The sequence below is a fragment of the Emys orbicularis genome, chromosome 2 (assembly GCF_028017835.1).
Source record: "Emys orbicularis isolate rEmyOrb1 chromosome 2, rEmyOrb1.hap1, whole genome shotgun sequence".
Classification (NCBI taxonomy): Eukaryota; Metazoa; Chordata; order Testudines; family Emydidae; genus Emys; species Emys orbicularis.
In genome coordinates this window covers 48,590,543-48,608,935 of record NC_088684.1, presented here as the reverse complement: position 1 = coordinate 48,608,935, position 18,393 = coordinate 48,590,543, and positions in this window count along the sequence as shown.

Sequence of the window (18,393 nt, the reverse complement as noted above, 5' to 3'; positions counted from 1 at the left end):
TCTTCATACATTAGGTATTGAGCCCTCACAATACTCCTGTGAGGAAGCAGGTAAACGTTGCCATCCTCTGGTGTAAGGCCCTAGTGAAGTCATTTCCTGATGCCCTTTCACCTGAGGTCAATGAAAATACTCTCATGATGGATTGCACCCATAATGATTTGCCCACCATTCTCCAGAAATTAGGGAATATTTGACTATAAATATAATTAGAAAGTGTTTTCATTGCTGTTCTTAAAACTTCATTTTAATTTTATAAAGTTAAAACATGAACTGCAAAGTCCATAAAACAACTGACTAAACAAACCAATTAATTAACCACAAATGGAAAATCTAACAAATCAATGTAAATAACACCTGACAAACACAGAAATGCCTACTCAGATAATAAGTAACTTATTCTTGGAGAGAAAGAGATTCAAATTTGATTGATAATGTATTTCAGTACAAACAAATCCAGAAAAGTTTGTTGTAATGGGGCAGGACTCACTACTGCAGGGCCTCCTGTTGGCCATGCTGAGAATTAGCTCAGGGGTTGCCAGTGTGTCCTCCTCAGGTGGTGTCTCACCCATCGTCTCATTTGTCTCCACCTCCAGGACCCGCATTGCTTCCTCCTTCCGGAGGACCGACAGTCCTTAGTCCAACCACTTGCCTCAGTGGCAAACTGCAGTCCCGATTCTAGCCACTTGTTGCAATGGCAAACTGCAGTCTATGAACTGGCCACTCCACTCAGTGGCAAGCAGGGGTGGGGAAACCTAGGCCCACCCACTACTCCTGGTCCTGACTCAGGAACCCTATAGGTGGCAGCCGCGTACTGTCCCTCCTCCACCTCTGCCATCTCCTTCCCTGGGCCACTTCCCCACAGCCCTAGCACCTTCTCTGCCCTTGTATCGGGGCCTCAGTCTGGCAGCCATCAGCCTGGAGCTTTCTCCTACTCTGCTGACTCTTCTCAGTACTGCTCTATCCATGGTGCTATCTCTCTCAACCATCCCACAGGGCAGCCAGTCCTCCTCCCTTGACCTCCAGGGAGAGAACCTTTGTCCTGCTTAGCAGCCCCTTCTTATATGGGCCAGCCTGGCCCTGATTCACTGTTCCAATAAAGCTTCTCCAGATTGGCTGGCACTATAAGCCTTTTCCTCATTGGCTGACTCTCGCGCAGCCTCTCCAGGGTGACTAACCCCAGACCTACCAGTGAGGGGCAACCGCCCCATCACAGTTGCCAAATCTGGCTATGTAAATCCCAATGATCTCATAAATGTTCATCTTATGTATTGAAAAATAAGAGAGAAAACAGGAAGAGTTTTCATCCTAATACAGAGGACCAGCACAAGACCTATGCACCACTTATATCACAATTGCACTGTATTTTGTGGGTTTAAATGAAACTTAATTGGTGCATAGTCTTTGTGTTGGCCATCTGCACAGGGTTGGGTTAGATTTCAGCATATATGCTCCTGCTCTTGCATCTACTGACGTCAGTGATGATACACCCAGTGACTGCAGTAGGAGCTGCAACCGGCAACAGTCCCTCCCAAAATGAGTCATTCCCGTCCCTGGGCAGAATGCCTGGGAAATTGCTGTGCTGGTCATGCAAGGGTATTTATCCATCCTTCCACGTGTGTGTGTGTGTGTGTGTGTGTGTGTGTGTGTGTGTGTGTGTGTGTGTGTGTGTGTGTGTGTATTTCTTAATTCTGCCTCTGGGATCTTTGATAGATTTTTTTTTTAATACAAAAAGTAAAGTTGGACCCAAATTAAAACCTAAGATCCAGACACTCCTGAACTCTGCAGAAGTTTAGATCTAGGTCTGAATTTTTCATTTTAGCCTCATCTCTTAAAAAATCTTAACAAGTAACCCAGGGATTGAAACAGTATGTGTAGCAGACCAAGACAAAGCTTTCTACTAAAAGTCTAAATGCACATAGGTCTCCACGGGTTCAGCTTTTGCTGCAGCGCTACTAGATATAATTGTGAATACAAATCCACAATGGGAAACAAGCAGGTAAGGAAACTGCAAAATCCTTAAACAGTATTTTTTTTAACAGAGTATGAACCCAAGAAAACCTTACAGCCTGATTTACTGTCTATGCTTTGCTTTCCCTCTTTGATGTGTCAGAAAATAAAACAGTGGAAAAAATGAAATGGAGAGAGGGTTATGAATGGAGAAGAGAAAAGAAGCTATCAAATGAAGGTTTTGAGATGAAATAAATGTTTCATCAACAAGGAAAGATGAACAGTATGCTCAAATCATTTGAGTTGGGATTTCCCTGACCTTGCACAGAGTTTCAGTGAAAATCGTGTTCAGAGATGACATTATGGATTGGTTTCAGTTTGTGACAGGGTGGCCTGAACCTTTAAGGCCCAGGAGGCCTGGGGCTGGCTAGCCCATTTCAATTAGCTGCTCCCTGCCACACATGGGCAGGGAGAGAGGCTTAAAAGGCAGAAAAGATAAATGCCCCTTGTAGAGGGCTGGCTGAGGGAGAGCCCCAGGGGAGGCTCCATTGGAAGCCCTGAGGGAAAACAGGTGTTGCTTCTAGGTCTCTTTTGGCAAGGGTTTTGGCCTTGAGGATTGAGCTTAGGGTCAGTGAGAGGATTAGGGTTTGCCTGGGACTATTGTGGTCCCCTGGAGCTAAGGGGGAGCGAAGAGGACTTTTCACAGAACTTAGTTAGAGGGCTGTAGAAAGCCCCAGGAGTCAAGGAGAGGAAGGAATGTGGTGTGCCTTGCCACCTGTGAGGAAGAAACATTTACAGCTTTGAATGTAAAGCCTGTGGACATGGATACCCTGCAAGGGATGGGACTAAAGGTGATTTAGCTGGAGGGCTAAGCACTGAAGAGGTCGAGAAGGCATTGGTTGCTGGGTGGAGTTGGAGAAGACCAAAGGGAAATTGAGGCAAAGCTGCCTTAAAGCCTCACCCACTATGCTGTGAGGGGATGCTCTGTGACAGTGAGTGTTGAAAAACACAGTTTGTAATAGAGTTAATATATTTACATTTATAAACAAGTAAATACAGTATGATGTAAGTAAAGCCTTAGTCCTGCTCCCATTAAAGTCAATGTCAAAATTCCTATCAACTCCTATGGTGCAGCCTCAAGGTCTAGAGGACCCTACACTAGGAATCCTTCACCAAGCCTGTGGAGCTGCAGTGTAGTTGCTTCCTGCAGCCTTAGCACATGGAAATAGCTACTACATCCCTCTGTTTACTGCAAGTCTGTGAGGAGGAAGGAGGAATGGCCAGTGGATTCACTGGTTTGCACCTCAGTCCTTAAAATTCCCATGAGCAGCAGCATGGAAGGAGTGACTGCGGAGCACAGGATGGGAATTGCTTGTGTGTTTGTCCAGCATCCTGTCTCTCCTGAGTCATGCAATAGTTCTGCTGCCTTCACAGCTAAGAGATTTGCTTCTCAGAGACACAAATAATTTTTTAATTCCCAGACAAAAGCTGCACTAGGACAGAGTTTAGGTTCAGAGTATGTATGAGTAACTGGGGGTAAAATGCACTGCAAGGATGCTGTAATTAGGCACAAACCATTACAAAGCCAGAAAATTAAGAGTCAAGGTTAAATTTAAAAATTCAAATATGTTATGGTATGGAAATGCTCAGTTAGGTCACCCAGACGACCTTAATACTGACCATGTAGTGAACCCACGAGGGGAAAATATTAAAAAAAATTTGATTATGTCTTTAAAAATCAGTTTAGGCTACTGTGGGTCCACAAAGACTAAAGTGCCGTCTTCATAATTGTATGGTTTTTGCATAATGTCACTACAGGAAAGTGTTCAGTTTTCTACAGGAGAAACTTTCAGTTAATATAATGGGGGGAAATTACCATAAATCCTATAAAATATGTATTCACATGTAGCCTGTGCACAAGATTTTAGTGAGTTTTAACTGTGAGCAGTTTGAAGAATCTGTGATGGGACAGAGTTAAGGTTGCCCTGGCTGTTTATTTCTATACCCTTTTTAGCTTATCCTTAACTGATAATTTTCTAGTTTGTGAATAATTACTGTCTAAGTATCAGAGGGGTAGCCGTGTTAGTCTGAATCTGTAAAAAGCAACAGAGGGTCCTGTGGCACCTTTAAGACTAACAGAAGTATTGGGAGCATAAGCTTTCGTGGGTAAGAACCTCACTTCTTCAGATGCAAGTAATGGAAATCTCCAGAGGCAGGTATAAATCAGTAGGGAGATAACAAGGTTAGTTCAATCAGGGAGGGTGAGGTGCTCTGCTAGCAGTTGAGGTGTGAACACCAAGGGAGGAGAAACTGCTTCTGTAGTTGGATAGCCATTCACAGTCTTTGTTTAATCCTGATCTGATGGTGTCAAATTTGCAAATGAACTGGAGCTCAGCAGTTTCTCTTTGGAGTCTGGTCCTGAAGTTTTTTTGCTGTAAGATGGCTACCTTTACATCTGCTATTGTGTGGCCAGGGAGGTTGAAGTGTTCTCCTACAGGTTTTTGTATATTGCCATTCCTGATATCTGACTTGTGTCCATTTATCCTCTTGCGTAGTGACTGTCCAGTTTGGCCAACGTACATAGCAGAGGGGCATTGCTGGCATATGATGGCATATATAACATTGGTGGACGTGCAGGTGAATGAGCCGGTGATGTTGTAGCTGATCTGGTTAGGTCCTGTGATGGTGTTGCTGGTGTAGATATGTGGGCAGAGTTGGCATCGAGGTTTGTTGCATGGGTTGGTTCCTGAGTTAGAGTTGTTATGGTGCGGTGCGTGGTTGCTGGTGAGAATATGCTTAAGGTTGGCGGGTTGTCTGTGGGCGAGGACTGGCCTACCTCCCAAGGTCTGTGAAAGTGAGGGATCATTGTCCAGGATGGGTTGTAGATCACTGATGATGCGTTGGAGAGGTTTAAGCTGAGGACTGTAGGTGATGGCCAGTGGAGTTCTGTTGGTTTCTTTTTGGGGCCTGTCTTGTAGCAGGAGGCTTCTGGGTACACGTCTGGCTCTGTTGATTTGTTTCTTTATTTCCTTGTGTGGGTATCGTAGTTTTGAGAATGCTTGGTGAAGATCTTGTAGATGTTGGTCTCTGTCTGAGGGGTTGGAGCAGATGCGATTGTACCTCAGTGCTTCGCTGTAGACGATGGATCATGTGGTGTGTCTGGGGTGGAAGCTGGAGGCATGAAGGTAGGCGTAGCGGTCGGTGGGTTTTCGGCATAGGGTGGTGTTAACGTGGCCATCGCTTATTTGTACGGTGGTGTCTAGGAAATGGACCTCCCGTGTAGATTGGTCCAGGCTGAGGTTGATGGTGGGGTGGAAGCTGTTGAAATCATGGTGGAATTCTTCCAGGGTCTCCTTCCCATGGGTCCAGATGATGAAGATGTCATCAATGTAGCGTAGGTAGAGAAGGGGCGTGAGTGGACGAGAGCTGAGGAAGCGTTGTTCCAGGTCAGCCATAAAAATGTTGGCATATTGTGGGGCCATGCGGGTGCCCATAGCGGTGCCACTGGTCTGGAGGTATATATTGTCACCAAATTTGAAATAATTGTGCGTGAGGATAAAGTCACAGAGCTCAGCAATATGTTGTGCCGTGTCATCATCAGGGATACTGTTCCTGACAGCTTGTATTCCATCTGTGTGTGGGATGTTTGTGTAGAGAGCCTCTACATCCATGGTGGCTAGGATGGTGTTTTCTGGGAGGTCACCAATGCATTGTAGTTTTCTCAGGAAATCTGTGGTGTCACGGAGATAGCTGGGAGTGCTGGTGGCGTAGGGTCTGAGTAGGGAGTCCACATTTCCAGACAGTCCTTCAGTGAGAGTGCCAATGCCCGAGATGATGGGGCGTCCAGGATTTCCAGGTTTGTGGATCTTGGGTAGTAGATAGAATAACCCCGGTCGGGGCTCTAAGGGTATGTTGATTTGTTCCTGTGTTAGTGTAGGGAGTGTCCTGAGTAGATGGTGCAGTTTCTTAGTGTATTCCTCAGTGGGATCTGAGGAAAGTGGCCTGTAGAATCTGGTATTGGAGAGTTGTCTGGCAGCCTCCTTCTGGTAGTCAGACCTGTTCATGATGACAACAGCACCTCCTTTATCAGCCTCTTTGATGATGATGTCAGGGTGGTTTCTGAGGCTGTGGATGGCATTGCGTTCTGCACGACTTAGGTTATGAGGCAAGCGATGTTGTTTTTCCACAATTTCTGCCTGTGCACGTCGGCGGAAGCATTCTATGTATAGGTCCAGACTGTCATTTCGACCCTCAGGAGGAGTCCATGTGGAGTTCTTCTTCCTGTGTTGTTGGTGGGAGGGTATCTGTGTATCAGTGCGCTGTTCAGTGTTATCTTGAAAGTATTCTTTGAGTCGGAGGCGGTGAAAGTAGGCTTCCAGATCACCGCAGAACTGTATCATGTTCGTGGGGGTGCTGGGGCAAAAAGAGAGTCCCCGAGATAGGACAGACTCTTCTGCTGGGTTGAGTGTGTAGCTGGATAAATTGACGATATTGCTGGGTGAGTTAGGGGTACCCCTGTTGTGGCCCCATGTGGCAGGTAGGATTTTAGACAGCTTACAGTCCTTTTTGCTTTGTAGAGAGGTGAAGTGTGTAATGTAGATCTCCTGTCTTATTTTAGTAAAGTCCATTTGTGTGGAGGGTTGGTTATTTATGAAAGTCTCCAGGTTGGAGAGCTCTTTCTTGATGTTTTTCTGTTTGTTGTATAGGATGCTGATCAGGTGGTTCCTCAGTTTCTTTGATAGTGTATGGCATAATCTCTCACTGTGGTCTGTGCAGTATGTAGATAGCAATGGATTTTTCACCTTCAGTCCATTTGGTATGATGTCCATCCGTTTGCATTTGGAAAGGAAGATGATATCTGTCTGTATTTGTGCAAGTTTCTTCATGAGGTTGATAGATTTCCATTCATACGGCTAAATGCAGTGCCTTGCATGGTGTCAAGTATCAGAGGGGTAGCCGTGTTAGTCTGAATCTGTAAAAAGCAACAGAGGGTCCTGTGGCACCTTTAAGACTAACAGAAGTATTGGGAGCATAAGCTTTCGTGGGTAAGAACCTCACTTCTTCAGATGCAAGTAATGGAAATCTCCAGAGGCAGGTATAAATCAGTAGGGAGATAACAAGGTTAGTTCAATCAGGGAGGGTGAGGTGCTCTGCTAGCAGTTGAGGTGTGAACACCAAGGGAGGAGAAACTGCTTCTGTAGTTGGATAGCCATTCACAGTCTTTGTTTAATCGTGATATGATGGTGTCAAATTTGCAAATGAACTGGAGCTCAGCAGTTTCTCTTTGGAGTCTGGTCCTGAAGTTTTTATGCCATCATATGCCAGCAATGCCCCTCTGCTATGTACGTTGGCCAAACTGGACAGTCACTACGCAAGAGGATAAATGGACACAAGTCAGATATCAGGAATGGCAATATACAAAAACCTGTAGGAGAACACTTCAACCTCCCTGGCCACACAATAGCAGATGTAAAGGTAGCCATCTTACAGCAAAAAAACTTCAGGACCAGACTCCAAAGAGAAACTGCTGAGCTCCAGCTCATTTGCAAATTTGACACCATCAGATCAGGATTAAACAAAGACTGTGAATGGCTATCCAACTACAGAAGCAGTTTCTCCTCCCTTGGTGTTCACACCTCAACTGCTAGCAGAGCACCTCACCCTCCCTGATTGAACTAACCTCGTTATCTCCCTACTGATTTATACCTGCCTCTGGAGATTTCCATTACTTGCATCTGAAGAAGTGAGGTTCTTACCCACGAAAGCTTATGCTCCCAATACTTCTGTTAGTCTTAAAGGTGCCACAGGACCCTCTGTTGCTAATTACTGTCTAAATTACTGATATATAGACTCAGCCATAACTCCATCATACTGTGCATTTTGTGTGTGTAAAATATATGTAATCTTTGTGCAGTGAGGTGGCTTTCCCTGTGGGCTTGAGAGCCTGGGGCTAAGCCAACCCTGATTCCAGGATGGGCCCCACCAGAGAGTAATCACGTGATTCCAGTATAAAAGGAGACTGCAGCGAGGTCTGTGGAGACTGCAAGGAGTAAGAAGACTCCTGAGTCAGCAGGGAAAAGCTCAGAGCAGGAAAGGAAGAGAGTGAGGAAGAAAAACTTTCCAGGCAGGGAGGCCTGGGAGAGACCCTGAATAACCAAGGAAGTGGCTGGGGGTATGTCTACACAGGGGATAAAAAAACCTGTGTCTGACCCAGGTCAGGCTTGGGCTTACGCTGCAGGGCTAAAAATTTGCTGCATAGACATTTGGGCTTGGGCTGGAGCCTGAGCTCCAAGGCCCTCCACCCTCATAGGGTCCCAGAGGTCAGGCTCCAGCCCAAGTCTGAATGTCTACACAGCAATTTTTCAGTCCCAGCACCTGAGCCAGCTGACCTGGGCCTGCTGTGGGTTTTTTATTCCCATCCAGACATACCCAGAGGGGAACTTGAAAATTGAGGTAGGAAGAGGCCCAGGGAAAACTGCAGCACAGATAAAGGAGCAAATCTGGCTCTTTGGTAGAGGGCCCTAGGCTGGAACCCAGAGTAGAGGGTGGGACTGTTCCCCTACCAGCCCAGGGAAGGCAGCGTACAAGTCCATTGTAAGAGCTGTTGAGCCCAGCAAGGGGGCAGCAGGCTGACTTGAAGACTGGCAGTGAGGAAGAGCCCATAGAAGGCGGAAGAATTTTTGTTCAGGACAAATGGGATACTGGAAGGGGTGGACTAAAGACAGTGGCCTGGCTGGAGGGCTGAGTTACCAGCAGAGAAACCACCACAGTACTGGCATGACCATCAGCAGGGGCTGCTAGCCCAGCGAGAGAGCTGCTATGCATGGCCACAAGAGGGAACCTAGCAGTGAGTGGCCATGGTTATACTTTGCAATGACTGGAACTTTTCCTATTAATATTAAACATTTCCCCCTTATTACCAGATTTGCCTGTTTCTTTGGGGTATGCTCATCTATTCGGGTACTCTTCTGGGGGAGGGGAGGAATTCTGTAATTCTATCAGTGTACTCTTGTGTCACTTGTGTTCTCATACAGAGCTCTACTTCTCCCTTCTTCAAGTTCCCTCCCAATGGAGCTATCTTGCAGGACCTAGGATCCACCAGCCCCAGAATCAGATGAACATACACACACACACTCATTAACAGAGCACGTCTGAGCGGACCAGGTCCATCAGCGCTCCCAAGCTGACCCCTTATATGTACCTGGACTCAGCAGGCTGGGTCAAGCAGCATTTCTAAGCTGCCACCCTCATATGCCACGGGCAACACAATGGAACAGAGTACGCCTGAGCAGGCTGGGTCGAGCAGCACTTTCAAGCTGCCACCATTATATGCCCCTGGACTCCGCAGGCTGGGTCGAGCAGCACTTCCAAGCTGCCACCCTCCTATGTCCCAGGTTCAGCACGTCTCTATCCTCACTTTCACGTTGCAATTGTTCTGGTAGTAACCCACTTGATGAGCAAACCCCACAGGATTTTTGGGTGCTGCAGGGATCTTTAGCTTAGGTAAGAGGAGCATTGCTGCAGAGCAAATAGGGAAGCCAAAAAACACCCATGAGGGGGAGAGAGAGAAGCAACCAGCTTAACCATGAAAGTTATTTATTGCCAGGTATTAACCATGCAAAGAGAGCCAAACAAACAAAACAGTTACAATATTAAATCTAGCTTTAAGTTGATTACAAAAGTCAGGCTTAGAAAACTATACCTGATCATACAAGTCAGGGTTAGAAAGCCATACCTAGAGTAGAAAGAAAAAAAAAACAGAGAGAGAGAGAGAGACAGAGAGAGTTGGGTTCTCATCAATCTGTGAATCTTGAACCAGTCGGCATTCCCAGGTGGTGGTGGTAGCTGTGGATATGGAGTGCTGGAGACAGGCAGAGCCTCCAGCATGATCAGTCAGGAGAAGATGAAGTCCCAAAGGAACTGATGCAGATTTTGGATCCAGGCATCAGAACACTTATTTGAGTGTGGGTAGGTTTTTTTGTGTAGGGAAACAACAATGGTTCAAGGAAGAAAACTAGATTTGTTTATGGATAACCTAATGGCTCAAGGGAGTATACCCAAGTTGTTTTGTTCAGGCTAGACAATAGGAACTGATCATTCCTGGCTATGGGCAGTGTTCCTTCGAGGGTGCTCACAATGCAATTAGGCAGCATCAGTATTTTGGATACCGATAAAGGATTTATTATTAGAATTGGTCTGATAACTACTGAGCCGGGTGTGTGCAGGCGTGGGTTCACACATCCCACATCATGCAGTGCTTCCCTGCTTTTCTGGTCCCAGAGTTCAGTGAGGTTCTTGCCTTGGAATCACGGTTCTCCATTCTGTATGCTAATGGAGATGCCACCCTGTTCCATCTTTGATGCAAATGAGACTAGGGGAGTTGCCTTAATCCTGTCACCCTTGTCCGGAGGGGTTTAGGTGCGTCTCCCACCACCTTTTCATTGCTTTTTGTAAGTCTTTCTTTTGATCGGTTTTGGTTCAAGGAGAGACTGCGGGGGGTGGGGTGTCCTTCGTGAGTCAGGCAGGTTGGATATTACACCCTGGTTCCCCAAGAACACAGAGCTGACAGGTAACACCCTGCCACCCTGTATCATTTGCAAAAGACCAGTACACATATTAACAAAATTTCTGTGGCAATCCAGGGAGGTAAGAAGCAGAGTTTGCATGCAGAGAGATCTGTAATCAAATACAGAAAACAAATTAAATGAAGGACCCTTCTCATTTTGTAGAACAGGTTCATAATTGCGACAGCAGGTAAATCTAAAATTGTCTTATTATTACATTGGTAAATCATTTTTCGCCCTCTGGCAGCCTCATTTCTCTTAAAATTGCTAATGTTGCAGGAGTATGCAAAATGTAATCCAAGAGTAATTAAAATTAACTTTTCAGATTTTGAAGCACTGAAGTTGAATGCTAATTAATTGTAGAATGGGTTGTGGGATTAAAACACCTGATGGAAAAGTTAAATGTTTTCAATTTTTAAATCAACTTGTGCGTCATATAGCTCTGGATATATTGGGGAAAGTTTTCAGAAGTGCCTAAGTAACTTAGGCCCCTATATCCCATCATCAAACGCCAGGGTAAATGTAGCCTCTCAATTCGATGGGTGCACTCTACTAAACTGTCGAGGAGGCTATGACCACTTGCAGGATCACCCTCTGCCCTGGCACCGCAACTCTAATCCTGTCTGGTACAGAGGGGAGGCCCTGGGGTGGGGTGAGTGTTGAGAACAAGCCCACCCCATACTCATCCCACAGTGGGAAAGGAGCCACTGCTATGTGGTGAATCCAGGGTGGGCTCAGTCCCACCTCTCTGGCTGCCCACAACACCAGGCCAGGAGAAGTGTGTGTTTGCTTATTTTTGCACCTTTGGTTTCATGGTTTCGGTGGGTGCAATTGAATTCATAAACCCATGCTAAGGCCATCCCTGGTCAAAGCTCTTAAGCCCTATTGACTTTCAATGGGACTGAGACTCATAAGGGCCTAAATTGCTTTTGAATATGGGACTTAGGAGCCTAAGTCTATCAGCTGCTTTTGAAATTTTTACCCGTTATTGATAACACAGTTAGTTGTGGTAAAGCATCCCAATGTGGAAGAATTTCAAAGAAGAAGGTCTTGAAAAATTAAACATAAAAAGTCACTTACACTAATTAATACAGGACATCAGGATATCTCTTGCAGTAGAAGGACCCATTTCGGACCAGACTTTCCCCTATTGTTGCTGGCCAAACAAGGCTCCATGAGCTTTCCAAGAGACACATTGTTGAAGGCTACTATTTATTCTGAAGAGCACGACAGCCACCACCTCCAACTTTCATCTCCTCCTTCATCTTTCTACTTTTCACCAGGTTATTCACCTACTGCTCCATGATGGCAAACTGACTAAATGGGGTAGGACACCTTTGTTCAGGCCACCTGACTAGCTGGAGAGGGAGCAGTAGCTTCCAGAAACTCTATTCCCTTGGTACCTCTGCGGAGTTCTCTTTTCTTTGAGAATGTCTATGTGAAATTGCCCAGACAACAGGATCTCAATAAAAACAGAGATAAAATGGAGTTAAAACAAAATAAATGGTTTTGCTTAACACTTCTCATACCTTAAAGTAGATAAGGCATCCTTAGCTTAGGTATAGAGAGGGTGGGAAAAAGAAAAGTGACTAACTTTGCTTTCAGTGAGTGCAAATTTTACAACCCTGATGAGCTTCTCCTCCTGGTTGCTCATCTGGCTCATGTACTGGACCCAAACCTTGGGTTCTGTGTGCTATTGACTTGCTGGGGCTTGGCAAAGTTAAGCCACTGTTGCTCTGGTTCTCTAGGCACACACTCTGGTTGTGGACCCCCTGTCTGACACTATTCTTGACAGTAAGGACCCCAGAGTCCAATTGCTTGGGCCCTGAAATTAGTGCTGGCTCACCCAACCCTCCCCTGTAGTTCTTGCATGTTCCCAGAGCCCCTCTGTTTTACATTTTAGGGGTTATGTGATAGTGTAAGCAAGTAACACATGGACTCTGCAAAGGAATTTTTAACCATACACTTTTCTCATAAAGAAAGCACAAGAGATATACAGACCTATAGAAAAATAGGAAACACCTGCATACAATCCCCTACCTCAGTTTCCTCACCCCTTTTAAGAGTCCTTTGGATCTTAGTGTCTTAAAAGGGGGTCTAGGCTTGTTCTGTACCCCCTCTTCTGCTGCCCAGTCTTGTCTTCTGGTTCTGGTCTCTTTTGACTTGGGCACACACAGAAGCCCTCCTGCTTATGTGTGGTTTGTCTCATAAGTGCCAGTGTGAGACTTTATGCCCCAGCCATGCTGCAATCATGTACACAACCTCCTGTGCCTCAAAAGGAGCAGTGGAGCTGATAAGAGTAATTAGCCAATCTGTAGTTCTCCATTATCCTGCTTCTTCATCACCATCATGGCAAGCCCCAAAAGGGACGTAGCCTCCTTGAAGCTTGAGTGCCACCCAGCTCAATCTCTAGCTAGGTCCTTAAGATGGTCTGGCTGGATATTGACCTACCTCGGCAAGTTCATTTAATTGTCAATGGACCTTAATGTCTGTCCCATTTATGAGCAGACGCCCAAATGGCAGTGTGCCTCCCCTGAACACAAGAGGTATGATGCAAGGAGACAATGAAAGACAACCATAATGGTGTAAGCATCCAGAGATTTCATAAAAGCAAACTGGAATTCATCAGTTCACATAGATTCCTAAACTGTCACAATAAGTTATTCACTTTTCTTCTCTTCCCCCCTCTTTCTGATCATCCTGGTCAGCTTTCAGCATTGCTTGCTGTCTAGACACCAACATGGGGAGCAATCAATAGCATGGCCTGAGCCACACATGTAAGAGAATGGCAAACCAAAGCAGCGCAGTTCAGAGTCCCACACCACAAACACCTTGATGTGCTTATGCTGCAAGTCGCTCCCCTTGCTGTCATTTTAACATACATTATTTTTTCTTTTCTTCCTCCAGATTTTGTACTCTGGGGTTTTGTTTACTGTTTTAAGGAGAGAATGCTTCACATATTTTCCCCTAACCCACTAATCAATATTTGCCCTGAGCTATGAGAGACGTAGAGAAGGGGTTACTTAATAAAATAATGCCTTGCAATAGGATCTATACAGGCGGACCCTCATGACCACACAGAATCTCTATCAGTCCTTGCAGAACAGTGAAAGAATTTGCATGCATGGATCAGGTTGCATGACTGGGGGCTAAAGGATGTTTTTGAGTGTTGGGGAGGCTAGTTGCCAGCTGACTCAATCCCATCCTCCAAATCTTACTTTAAGATCTACCCCATTGGAGCATCCCTCCTTCTGTCTCATCCTTAATTATTCCCTGGCATTTTTGTTTGCCCTGTCTTATTCAGATTGTGAGTTATTCAGGATAAGAGACATGCTCTTCTGTTTGTCAAATATAAATTTGCAGTACTATATACATTATTATGAAACATTTACATTAAATGTTGAAAAGAGAATTTCCCATCTTATTTTCTTTTCTATTGAGTACAGCATCCAAAGAGGTCCATGCAATGAGATTGCTCTATTGGCTTAACATTCCAATGCTTCTTTTTAATGAAAATACCTTGTTTAAAATATAATCGTAGAATCATAGGACTGGAAGGGACCTCTAGGGGTCATCTAGTCCAGTCTCCTGCACTCATGGCAGGACTAAGTATTATCTAGACCAGTGCTTCTCAAAGCTGGTCTGCCGCTTGTTCAGGGAAAGCCCCGGTGGTCTGGGCCGGTTTGTTTACCTGCCGCGTCCGCAGGTTCAGCCAATGGCGGCTCCCACTGGCCGTGGTTCGCCTCTCCAGGCCAATGGGAGCTGCGGGAAGGGCGCCCAGCACATCCCTCGGCCCGCGCCGCTTCCCGCAGCCCCCATTGGCCTGGAGCAGCCAGTGGGAGCCGCGATCGGCCAAACCTGTGGACGCGGCAGGTAAACAAACTGGCCCGGCTCACCAGGGGCTTTCCCTGAACAAGCGGCGGCCCAACTTTGAGAAGCATTGATCTAGACCATTCCTGACAGGTGTTTGTCTAACCTGCTCTTAGAAATCTCCAAGGATGGAGATTCCACAACCTCCCTAGGCAATTTATTCCAGTGCTTAAGCACCCTGACAATTGGGAAGTTATTCCTAATATTCAATCTAAACTGACCTTGCTGCAATTTAAGCCAGTTGCTTCTTGTCCTATCCTCAGAGGTTAATCATTCCAGTGCCTCTTCTTGTTTACTATAGAATGGGGAGAAGGTTCTGTATTTTTAAATTAGGCACAGGATTAGATGACTCTGTAAAATATCTGATATTAAGAAATATATGGCATTACTATGTCCCTTCAGCAGTGCCTCATTTGATTTCAGTGTGGTGTTGCCCCACCTCTTTGGATGAGACAAAAAGAACTGCAGTGATGAAATTGTGTAGTTCCAGCTTGCCCGCAGTGAGAATGTGGTGATAATCAGATTACACTGCTCTCCATCAGGCTGGCTAATTAATTTGCTTAGTGTCTGACTGCAACAGTTTATCCAAAATCTAAAACAAAAGAAGAAAATGTTAACCGTTCTTGTCTTAAAGACACACTTACTAGTGCCACTAGAGTTAAGTGTCTGGCAGTAGCTCAGTTATAAAGCTGTATTTGTATAATTAAGCAGAAAGCTTGGCAGGCATGTTTGATCTGAAGTTAAATAGAAATGAGAAATTATTATTATTTAGACCCAGTCCTGCAACTTGTTGCATATGGAAGGACTGATGAGCCTGTGTGGAGCTCAGTGATTTCACTCAGGGTGTGTGTGGACAGAGGGCAGTCTGGCCATATACAACAAGTTGCAAGGATTGGGGCCTTATTTGTTTATGGTAGCACTCATAGGGTAATTGGCATTTTCCAGGCATTGAAGAAGGGACAGTGCCTGCCCTGAGGAGCGATCAGTCTATGCACAGATTTAGTTGGGATTGATCCTGCTTTGAGCAGGGGTTGGACTAGATGATCTCCTGAGGTCTCTTCTAATCCTAATCGTCTGTGATTCTATAACAGGTAAACATAGGCTAAGGAAGGACAACAAATACAGATTTTTCTTTTATACAGGTAAATTAGGAATGTGCTGGTTCAGGTGCTTTTTAGTTTTTAAAATCAGTTCCGTCGGCTGCTAATCTGTAATGTAACACTGGCTTTTTAATTGTATTTTAAAAAATATTTTAAGTGGCTGAGTTGAAAATCGGTTGCTCATCCATGGTTAGCTTTGGCCCCAAGCTAGCACAGCACCTAAGCACATGCTAATTTTTTATGGACTTGCATGGGACTACTCACAATCTTACATTAAGCATGTGCTTAAAGTGCTGGATCAGGGCGTTAGTTAGGATAATATAAAATAATCACATCTGTGGACTATATTATGCCATCAGTTTCCCAGCAGAACTCCCCCTGGTTCTCAAGGGCAGTTCTCAAAGGCAGGAAAAATGATGGCACCTTATAGTCCTGTGTTACTATAACAGCTCAATGCCTCTGATTGTCACTGACTTTGTAATATGCATATTGGAAATTGTCTAAATACATAGTTACATGTATTCTTGTTGTTCTTCACTTTGCTTAATGGAGAGGCATGTTCTGACTTGTAATCAGAAACAAAGTCGTATTTATTTTTACTGAAAAGGGGAATGTCTAAGGGGGAGTAATCGTACTGCCTGGCAAGACCTACTGGATGCTGTAAATCAGTATTTCCAGTGTAATAAACTTCAAACCAATTAACGTTTTTAGACAGGGAAGCTGATTTGAATCTCAGCCCTTTCCTCAAACCAGATTGAATTGGAACCTTTTCCAAAAGTGATAAGCTAAGAACCACTCTGTAACTTCATAACAAGCCCTCTGACCACCTTTTCCCTTTTGATGAATCCATTACAGGGCCCAGTGGATTTCTGTTGCCTTTACTGAATCCTGGGTAATTTCTCCTTTCAAATCCCAGAAGCTCTGGGGCTCCCTCATAAGTGGGCTGTAATGTAGTTTGAAGCACTGATATGAACTCAAACAATGAAATATAGGCATCCTAATAGTTAAATGGGGAGTCTGCAACTTTATTTAAAACTATTACCCAATTGGTGTAACCACTCCACGCTCCCTGGCAGGGTTGTGCCAGTGCAGATCTCAACTGCTACAAATAGTCCCAGTGCACTATACATCTGAGGGTGAGTGTGAAGGTCAGGTCCCCTCAATGTCCCATGGACCTTGACTGTAGGCCAGAGTCCTGAGCTACTCCTCTCCTTCATGCTGGGGGTAGGAGAGATGAGGGGAGACACAAGCTATGCAAAATACAGAGGCATAACCCCTCACTATGCACTGCTATGCCCAGGATCAATGCCCAGACAGCCCACTGGGTTACAGAGATCTCAAATCAGATCCTTTCTAGCCCCCCAGCCATCTGGAACCTGCCCAAAGTGTGACATTTGTAACCCAGACTCCACAAAACCTGACCTGACCGGATGCCAGATGGAAGGTGAAAAATTCCACACAGCCATTTGCCAGTTTTGACATATGGGGAAAATCCCTTGCAGATCCCCAAACTGGCAATCAGCCAAGCCCCTGCATTGCCAGGAATCCATCAACTAGGGTGGGGCTAAAATAGGGAGCTGCTCCCAATGGCTACCTCGGTTCGACTATACCTCTAACTGTCCGGGGTTTTGTGGGACTGTCCTGCTTTGACTCCCCAAGTCCCTTGTCCTGATTAAAGGGCAGTTTGCCCTGGGCCCCCTGTTTGAGAGGGTCCCCAAACTAAGTGATGGTGTGACCTAGTGCATGGGTTCTCAGTGCCACCTGTGTTTGGTTTGGCTGCTCCTCCGTCTCCATCTACAGAGGAACAGATAGGCCAAACCTGAGTGGTGCTGCATTCCACTTTAGCCATTTGAAATGTTGGGAGGTATGGCTTAGGCAGCAAATGGTGTCAGCTTCCAAATGGGAGCCAGTCACCTGGCCCCAGCACCCTCCCCCGGCAAAGGCAACAGCCATGTGTAGGACAGGCCCTGGAGAGCAGGGCTAGCTATAGCATGTGGCCTCACCGCATGAGGAAGGAAGGAGGAGTGGGAAGGGAGACGAGAGAAGCCTCTTACACACACTGAAGGCAGGGGTGCAGGAAAGACGGGGGGGTGCATGGATCACCACCTTAGCTGCTCTCAGTTGAAATTCCCTCCCTCCTCCACACTCAGACTCCAAAGGTGAGTCTACTGCACCAAGACACATCAAAGCTGCACCCCAGCTTGTGGGGTGAGCATTGCCCCGTATATTGGAAAAGTGACTAATCATGGTACACAAGGCTCAAAGCCAGATTAAATTAAAGGCACAATGGTTAAAGTCAGTTATGTTCTACTATACCCTTTAATAATCTCTTCCCCCCACTAAATGTGCTATTCCAATACATCCTATTGTGTCCATAATCTGCATATTTAAAATTTTTAGCACACATTAACATGCTAGATAGGAACAGCTCAGAAAAAGAGGGTCTGTTAAGTTAAATCTGTTTTTCTATGTACGAGGTGATAATCCCAGCAAAATTGTGCATGTATGATTACGGTTTCAATGCTCCAGTCATGCAGCTCCAGTCCAGGACTTTGAAGTTTGATATCCTGTCCGACCATTTGATTTTACAGATGAGAAGCGGATAGCACATGCGGAAACACTCTAGTTGCTTCTAGGACCTGCTATAGCGTGTCCATGTTTCACAGCTGTAGAATAGAGTGCTTAACACAATTGCACAATAGATACTAATCTTGATGTGAAGTCGAATGCCTGTCACATTCCAGAGGTAATGAGAAAGTTGACTATCGGCAGAACTGGCTTTAGAAATGCCCTGCATGATTTCATTGTCGATCGTGGCATAATTAGATGAAGTGCTGCCAGGATAGCAAAATTTTTCTACCACACTGAACAGTATGTCGTCAGTAGTGATTTTGGGGCAGAATACATTTTTC